Below are 9,927 nucleotides of genomic sequence, written 5' to 3' on the forward strand. Positions count from 1 at the left end.
CTGTGTTTCAACATTTGTACATTGACATGACTGAGGTAGACTGGTTTGGGACCTAGTGTTTATTTTGTATATCATCTTATAAATTTTGTTTTTATAATCTCAATACTATGTATCACCAGACTTTGTGTAATTAAGTACTTCAGTCTTCAATACTTGTGTTTATAATTTCATATGTATGTAGGTAATTAAGTTTGTCGACCAAAATATGTAGAGTTAGGCACATTTATTTCTAATGTTGTGATTTTGATAACAATGGGACCACAGATGAACATGCATCAAACTGATCCTCTGTAATTTGTCATTTTGGGATATTTTGAAGGAAGTAGATTATTAGTCTTAGAAATAGGCAGGTAAAGAAAAAAAAGAACATATTATATAGATAAAAGAAAAAAGAACATATTTCGAGACAGTTATTTGAAGTATATTAATATTACTCAGGCATGCGTTTGAAAGTAGAATTAATGCCATTTGTGTTGAAGGCCCTGTCCTTTTCTCCTTCATGAACCTATATTGTCTACCTCTTCCCAATAGCGATTATGTGTTTGTCTCCATCCCCCTACTACACACACACACACACACACACACACACACACATACCAATGCATATTCTCTCCCCATCTCTCTCTCTCTCTCTCTCTCTCTCTCTCTCTCTGTTTCTTGCACTCAGAACATTTTTCATGCATAGATGGTGAGAGCTCTCAGCTGTATTGATTCTTGCCCAAAAACAGTCAACATAAGATGGCAAATTTTTCGGCTTGATTTGAGCAGATTTCTGGGAAAACAGCCCTCGTTCCCCCTGGGGTGGTAGCTCCCATCCTAGTGCCCTCCTCAGTTGGGGAAGATGAAACCAGTTATTAATGCTGCACCCTTCTTCTCTCTGCTTCCTTTATACAAAGACAGGAAGTGGCATCACTTTAAAAAAGGATTGCAGGTGGGGGAGGAGGTAATTGAGGTGGAGGAAAAATGTGGTGGTTTTCTTGAAGGTTTGGTCATTGCAATCTTCTTCTTGTTTCTATATATTCCATATCTTTTCTTGTATTTACTTGTTGATGCAACCATTTACCTATTTGTATTATTCACCATTGCTAATTCAAATACATTATTGGACATTTTCTTGTACTTTTAGTGTAAGGGTAGAGTTAGACCTGTAATCGAAGAATCATTATAAATATATCTTTTCTTGATATAATGCTAGGCAATTATACTGTTTTAAGCAGAGTAATTTCCTTAGAGACTAGTGAAATTTCATTGGAATTAGACATAAAATGGGATAGATATGGAATTTTGGAATTTTAGAATTTCACATGGAGTGGCATGTGCTCTCAAAAAAGATTTGGTTTGAAAGTTTTGTATAGCTCAACAAAAACCTGTAAACTACCTGATTTCAGGTAAATAATTTTCTGAAGCTGATGTCAAAGCTTAGGCCTCCATCTTACGATAGTAGGAATGTGATCGTGCCGACCATAGTGATCTGTAAAATTTTCAAAAAGCATGACAGAATCACCCCCAACTCTATTTCTGGCCTGTGAGATGATTACACTACTTTTTCTCTCAGGTCACAGGCAATGGGAGTCACATTCGTTGCACTTAGGTTATGCTTTAGGCGTTGCTATCAGCTACGAGGTTAGGGCTACAAATATGCGGCTTTTAAAGCACTCACAAAGCAAGAGTGTTGCACTGTGAAGCCTTGGGTTCTGTGCTTTCGCTACAGAAAGTTTTGGACGTGTTCGAAATTTTTTGGCGACCATGATGATGCTGGTGAGTCTTCATGCTTCAGAAACACTCAAAACACGATGAAGAAGATTTGGAACAATCAAGCCATGATATGTCACGCTTTGTCATTTTGTTTTTTAATCGTAGCGGAATCACCGTTGAGTGAGATTAGGATATTGCTGGGCTAGATGTTGGTGCCAGATGGGTCTTTCTATGACCTTTACCCTTCAAAATGGGATTTTGAAAGGATGCATCAATTGAAAATATCCAAGGCTCGTTTGAGAGATCTTCTATGCCACCAAAAGTAAATGAATTTGACATCATAGACCATCATTCAAGGGCTCAACATGGGCTGTGGGTCTTTTTTAGAGCTGTGAAACCCTCCTCTTGAAAACATAACTAATACTGTTGATGATTCACTGGGATTCTACTTAAGATTACACTCTTCTACTCACAAAATGTTATCCCATAGCACTGCCTCTTGCTGTCATAACGTAGAATAAAGTCACCATTTGCACCACTTACAGAAAATGGTTTCAAAGTGCTCCATTAAGCAAGCAGCAATGTTCATGTCTCTGGTTTTTTTTTTTTCAACTAAAGTTAAACCAATGAAGAACTTGATTGAATTTCACACGTTTATTTGTTGTACAAGCTTGCAACCAAAGATTGTTAATACAATGCAAAGTGAATTGAGTTGTATGCCCTGCTTTTACCAAACTGACGATATGAATGTGCCATTACAGATGAGTTTTTTTGTATCATGTGGGAAAGTATTTTTTAGTAGCCAATAAGTCATGACTTAACGAAAACCAGAACTCTGTTTATAATTGAAATTTTGGTTCTTTGGCATGCTTACTTTTAGATTTGTCTTTTTTTTCACATCTCAGGATTATTTGTGAAGGCTTTCTTGAAGTGTTTTCACATTAATCTCTTATTGTACATCCTTCATCTGCCATTGCTATTTCACTAATTTCATACCAAAAGTCAGTCTTCATAACCATTTTTTTTTTGGGGGGGGGTGGATTTGTGATACTTTGTATACATGAAGTTATTTACATTATACAGTCAACCTTGCACAAGTAAAAAAAAAAATGCTATGTTAAAGAAAAAAACTTATCCTGGATGGATATTAACATGTGTTCATTCTATTGTGGCAGTCAAAAATCGCAGCAGAAGTCAAAGGAATTTCTCAGATCCCTTTGGATTTGACTTTAGATGAGTTGACTGTATCTGTGATCCCAGGATTTTCACAGGGAGGATGTCATAAAGGTTGGTTGTGATATACTGCATGTAGGAAATTCGTTCTGAGAACGCCAAGGTGAAATTTTATTTTCGTCTTTTTACTGTTTTCTGTATTATTTTATGATGACAACTTTCAAGTTCTTAAAGGGATTGTCCCATATATACTCAGTCTGAATATGACAAATCACATATTATCTACTTAGTTATATACTGTATATTTTAGTGGTCCATCTAGTTTTTTGATAGCATGTACAATATTTTCTTAATAGATAGGTTACCAGCAATTTTTTTTATACTTTTGTATATTGTATCGTATTCCACATAGAAGCTGAGCATATAAACTTTTGTATGACTTTATTGCTCTTTTTAATTTTAGTTTATATAAGTGTTGCTGAGGTCAACTTGTTTTTTCCTTGAACTGCCAATAGCTTTAGAGCAGAAAATAACTTTTATGATGCTATTTCAAATGTAATTTATGTGCTTTTGTATTTGACAATCTCTTGCATATGTTTGGAATATGTTGTGTTGTAATCAGCGATTTTGATAATGAGCTGATGTGTGCATGTTGTAGTGAAGAGTTCCAGCTAACTAAAGTAAAACAAACGTTGTATTTGTAATTACACAATGATATGACCAAAAAAAAAGAGAGAGAGAGAAGGAGATAAGGTGGGCTGAAGAGCATTTAAGAATGTCTCACCTTTTTTAGAGTTGTTTGTTTGTGTGCCTGTTTTTGTTTTTGTTTTTTTGTCTGTTCTCACACAAAGTTTTTTTGTGTGTGTGTTGCTCTGAACAGGGTCATCTGTGGAAGTTACTATCACCTATCTAGCCAGTGATGACCAAGGGAAAAAAAAAAATCACATGACATTAATCACATTGCCCGTTGGCTTCAGAAAGGAAATATCGAGGAAGAGAAATTGAAACTGGGAATAGCGTGCTCGCCATTCTCGTGTTACTCAGTGCGAACAATTACTCACAAGTCATTTTTTGTCGCGAGAGATGCGAATCTGCTGATTGGCGTCTCCTATTACAATCAATAATTAGAGATTTTCCCCACTACCCACAATGCTCCTGTGTTTGCGCTGCGTGACACTTCACCGGTGTCACACGCCAACTTAGTGCGGTCGGCAGAGGGAGATGGAATGGTTGAAAGACTGTGGGTTGTTTTTTGATTTGTACTGTCTTTCTTTTCCTCTGATGAAAGAAGGAAGAAGAGGGGGAAATAGCTCCAGGAACATCTCACATTGTTTTCATTCCATTCTTCGATTATTCCTGTTGATTCAAGAACAAAAAAGCTACTAGGAGGTGCAGTATTTGCAGATGAGGGGCTAATTTTTTTCTTCCTTAACGCTGTGCAAAGTTCAGAAATATTTTTTGTATGCAAGAATGGTGCCATGTTGAACCTATCTTGCCTCGGTGTTTAGTAAACCACCCACGGCAATGCTGCTCATAGGTATTGTTGTATGAAAATATGAATGATAGAAATATAGTGAGGGAAACTCGACTATAACAACAGAAATAAGCATCAAATTTTATCCTTTTTTTTTTGTAAATTGATGTTGGTCTTGGAGTGATGGTAGTAGTATACTCAGTAATGTGCAGCTATGTTTGAAAATATGGACGCTTACACTGTCATTGAACATGCATAACTGATTGTCATATTTGTCTGATTATAGATGCATATATGTACATATATACGTATATATACTTGTAAATATATATTCCATGAGTAGATTTGTTTGACCGTGCAAATGTATAAAAGTGCAGTCATCTATACTTTTTTGGAGGTACAGTTGTACCTTTACTTGGCACCTTAATGTGACTACCTATGTATACTCCCACTACTGTATAAACCTGTTAGTTACATTCTACGCACTCTTCCTCTGCAGTTGTACACACGTTTCTCGTCGCTGATTTAGATGCATGTTTTTTGTCATATTCTCTTGCCGCGTTCATGCACTGATATCTTGACACCTCGGGAAGAGTTGTATTCTAATCAGACACCGACACATACTCTGCGCTCTAGCGCACTTATGACGGAGGAATCGTGGACAAAGGTAGAGAATGCCAACTCGACGGTGTCCGTGCACAAGGACCGGTGGGTTTCTTAACGAGGAGATTCATCATTCCGTCACCCTCCACAGCTTGGCAGTCTCCTCTCTCCTCTTCCATTCTCTCTCTCTCTCTCTCACACATTCTCTCTTATCAATTAGTTCATTGACCCAACCTATCTGAGAGCGCTGTACCTTTAGGGCCGTGCCTTCGTCCACATCCTTGCCGTAATCTAGGAGATCTGTTTCCTCACAGAAAGGGGGAATATTCAAGGTGTCTCCCCGTCTCTTCTGAATTGGCGGCCATCTTTCTCTCATCATTGAAGGCTATTGATGAAGGCTTCCTCACATTTATGTGACTGTGTCTATGTTTGTCTGTTTGTGTGTATTCATGTATTTCAGTGCTTCATCGAACCTCAGGTCTTTGATTGCATTGAAAAGATCATGCACAGTCTCTGTGACATCATATCATTCATTGTGCAGTATGGATGAATGGTTTACCAGTTAGGTGTGCCATTTGAGTAAATGCCTACAACCGACCCACTCATTTGTGTACATATAAAGTGGCACACAAATATTTCTACCAAATGAGGAGTCATACATGTTTTGAGCCCCATTACATATTACACAGATGACAATCACACCTTACACTAATTGCAGAACAACTAGGTAATAACGACCACTGTGAAACAGTATAATCCCTCTATGAAATGAGACTCTGAAGGTACTAAATGTGCGTGTCAAAATGTGGGTTAACGTCATATTTTTTAGATCGTAATCAGTGCTTTAATCTATCAGCATTCGTAATGTACCAATTCTGAAAACATTGAGTTTCATCAATATGTGCTTGACTTTTATAGATTATGTTGTGTAAAGGGGAGATGCCCCAAACCCTAAGAAAAAAAAAGCAGCAGCAGAAGAAGAAGAAGAAACTCTAAAATATGTTGAAACTCTTCAGCGAATATCCTGTGCATTCATATTTTTTTCTCTGCGACTGGAATTGTCATTGACTTGTGAAAGCATTGAAATTTTTCTCACCTCTGTGCTGGCTTACAAGGATAGGTCGTAGGTAGGCCTACAATATCAGGCAACAGTGTAGGCCTACTGATGCACAATTTTACAATGGGTAATGACTCTCGAACATTTGTTGATTTAGCCCTTTTCATTCAAGATTCTGAGATTGTCATAGACTCTGCACTTGGTGGACAAGGTTCCCACGGGCACTGGCTTAATAGGTTGTTGAATTTTGCCAACTAAGCTGCACAGGGTGAATGGTGTTCAAATAGATACAAATGACTCAAGCATGGAAAGATTAATTCATGTTATCACAACATGTGGCACTATGCTATTACTGTAAAACGCGATATTTTCGCAGCATGAAATTTTTTCGAGTTGCCTCTAACATTCAATGCATATACTGTAGACAAGAACTTTCATGTGCATTTAAATTTCGCGAATCTTGGCTCGCAAAATTCACAAAATTAAAATGCACACGAACATTCCTCATTTTACAGTAAACCATTTCTATTATGCTGTATTCTGTTTCTCTAAGGTATAACATGACTGGTCACTCTCAGATATTCACTGTAATCATCATTTTACAGCCGTGTCTTCATGGCTGCATATTTACGCACTTCAGGGCCATGCAGCTCATAAGTTGTATGTTTAAACTGGCAACATCTTTAACGCCTTTAAAGTATAGTTTCGTAGTATGTGTCTTGTAGTTTGATAGCTATTTAGTTAACTGTGATTATAATGTAGTGCACTCTGTGTAAGTCGTATAAAGAGCTGTCTTTTATGTCCATAAAGGTGTGGTGTACCATTGCAATCTTGCACACTTTCTTCGTATGCTCTGACATAGACTGCTGGTACCACTAAGTATCAGAACTGCTAAAGATATGTTAGCAGTGAAGTGATGGTGCTTTAATCAAAATTTTAAAACATGCAATCAACTCAGATTGTGTTACTGGAAATGGCTTCCCTTTGCTTGTTTGTGGTAATGTTGTACTGTACATCTGTAGTTGCAATCACTCTAGCATTCTTGGACATTCTTAGGTAGTTCATGTTGTTTTACAATATATATTCAGTATTTTTTGTGTACCACATCATCTATGAACAAGGAAATATATGTAATCACGCTTTTAATTATACACCATAGAAACAGAATTGTCGGTGAAGATTTCTTTTAAATCTGTTGAAAAGCAGGATATTATAGTCACCTTTGCTGTTTTCTCTGTCACTTTTTGGTCCGTACCATTGCGACATAGGTATATTTTGTATTATTTGTCATATTTTGGTACAATGAAAGTCCTTCTGTTTGGATTTACTCGTGTTTGTACGTCATTGTATGTTATTGTTCGTGTAATGGTATTTTTATGCACTTTTGTATTGGTATACAGCTTAGAAGATTTCTAGCTTTTTTATGTGTGTGATTTTCAGTTAGGAATGCACAAGATATACTGAGCGGGAGAATGCTCATAGACATTGTTGATTTAGTCTGGATGTTGTCAAACCCTCAAGTTTTGAAAGTGCAAATCTCAAAGAGCTTTTATGTGATCAAGTTGAATATACAGACTGTACATCAAATACAACAATTGAAACTGATATTACTATTCTTTTTTAATAGTGAAAGATTTTTGTTTCATGGTTCATTTGTCTCGTTTAGCTAATTTTCAAGCAGTCCATATACACCATGCAAAAGCAAAATTCCTTGTACTGGTACTAAATTCTCTCATGCAAGAACTCACGGCACATCTGTGGTTGTGCTAAAATGTTGCTGTCAGTTTTACATGTTCAAAAAATTAACACTCAACATTAAAAATCGTATATTTGTCTGTTGACTGAGGAGGTTAAGAAAGAGAATTTGTTGATGCAAAACACCCTGTTCAAGGAAAAAGCTTTCTTTGAATTTTCCATCATACAATAATAGTTCACCTGGCAGGGATGGTGGAAGAAACAAGCTTACATCAAGAAATTAAATCCATGTGGGAAGGATATTTGTTGAAAGTTTGAACATGTGTTAAGGCTGATTACAACCCTGAACTCTTCAAACCTTATATTGTTTTGGAATACATATAGGGCAGTTATTGTGAGGGTTGTGCTTCAAGGCAACTCATTACATCATAATTATGAAGTAAGGCTTTTTCCAAAATTGAGCGTAGACAAACAGCGTGTTATACTGGAGTATCCATAGTGTGTTTTTATTGTATAATTGAAAAACCTCAAAGCAGTGTGTTCATCAAGCCAATGTCCTTGATACTGTAGTTTGATTTTTTTTTCTACAAAGATCCAAGCTATGAGTGATTTTATTTCCCATATCCTCAATTACTCACTTTTTTTTTATAAACACTCTGCTGAGTCATGTCAGCATTTTATTACTATTTTTTAGTGTTTTTTACTCTTTTAGGTAACTGATTATAATGAAATTGATACTATGATGCTAATCCTGGTGATGATAATAGATGCGATAAAATTATCAAATATTAGCCTGGTACTGGTTCATTCCATTGCGATGTTCACTTTTTACTGTAATATATTGTAGTACTATTTGTACCTTTTTGCTGCTGATGTTGAAATCTAAGCTTTTGGTGTACTCGCTTTAACTACCATGGGAGTATTTCAGCCAAGTCTTCTCTTTTCTGGTGCACACACACTCAATCTATCCATATTAGCTCTCCCCTTCCTCCATGCCACCCAGTAATACACTGGGGAAAAGAGATGTGTCCAGGACGAAGTAGAGTCATTCTGGAAGATATGCAGGCCACGGCAGAACTTGAAACTTGAACTTTTGATAAGAAAGTCAAGTGCCAAGTGTACAATCCATAGAAGAAATATGATTCTGGGCACAGGTTGTACTCCAGTACTTTTCACTGTATGTCATCCATGTTTCATCTCCTCAGAGAGAAAGTGTTACGTGGGAAATTCCCTATTCTGATAGTCGATAGTGTACCTTCATTTTCAAATCAGGTTGTCTTTCGGTAAGTGTGTGAGATGCAAGCAAATTCAAGATTTTTAAAGACTTGTGTAGAGAAGCAAGGCAAATTAATTGTGTATCACAATGTTTTTGTTCACCTTATTACTTTACAAATGTGTGTGTAGATGCAGCAATATTTTCCAGCTTTAATTTAGCTAATTCAGAATGAATTTAGCAGCTGATATGATTGCAACCTGCATTTTGTTATTCATGTATCCTACTAACGTTCATGTGCATGCTCATTTTATTACGAATCAAAATAAAAGTTTTCAATTTTGCTCAGCAGTTCAGTGCGTGCATGTACCATTACTATTACTTGTGCTGGAGTGATACTGACTGTTATTGCTGCAAAATGATTGTGTTATTGGAGTATGTTGTTTATGCGTGTGTGAAGAAACATTGAGCTGGTAGATGACAGTTTACCAGTGACACTAAAGCCTTACATTTATATTCACATGTAGATAATATTATTGTACCTGTAGTCATTTTGGCAGAAAAAAAAAGAAAGAGAATATCCGTACATGTACTAATGCAGTCATATACAATGTACAGTGACTCAGTAGGCCTAATGCTTGTTCATGTGAGTAAAATGTGTGCCATAACAGTGCTTGTCTTTACATGTTAAGGTGTTTGTTTGGTTTCTTGTAAACACAGTGCGTTCAGATCTACCGAAGCAAACAGCAGTATGTAGGTAATACCCCATAGTGTGCTGTGATATGTTTTGCTGTTGCAGTATAAAGGTATACACTGTACTCACAGAGTCCAATCTGTAGTCAGCAGCCCCATGTCGGATATCAAATATTCTTCATATTTGCATGATTTTTGCACAGTTATACACCTCATTACGTATACAATACATCACAACAAGAATATTTATGAACCTGTACATTTCCAAGAGTGCCTTTTTTCCCCTCTCTCTCCTCCAGTTTATAAAATCAGATGTAGATGTGA

Source organism: Diadema antillarum, unplaced genomic scaffold, assembly GCF_040938485.1.
Source record: "Diadema antillarum isolate AM-2024a unplaced genomic scaffold, OU_Dant_1.0 seq00001684_RagTag, whole genome shotgun sequence".
Classification (NCBI taxonomy): domain Eukaryota; kingdom Metazoa; phylum Echinodermata; class Echinoidea; order Diadematoida; family Diadematidae; genus Diadema; species Diadema antillarum.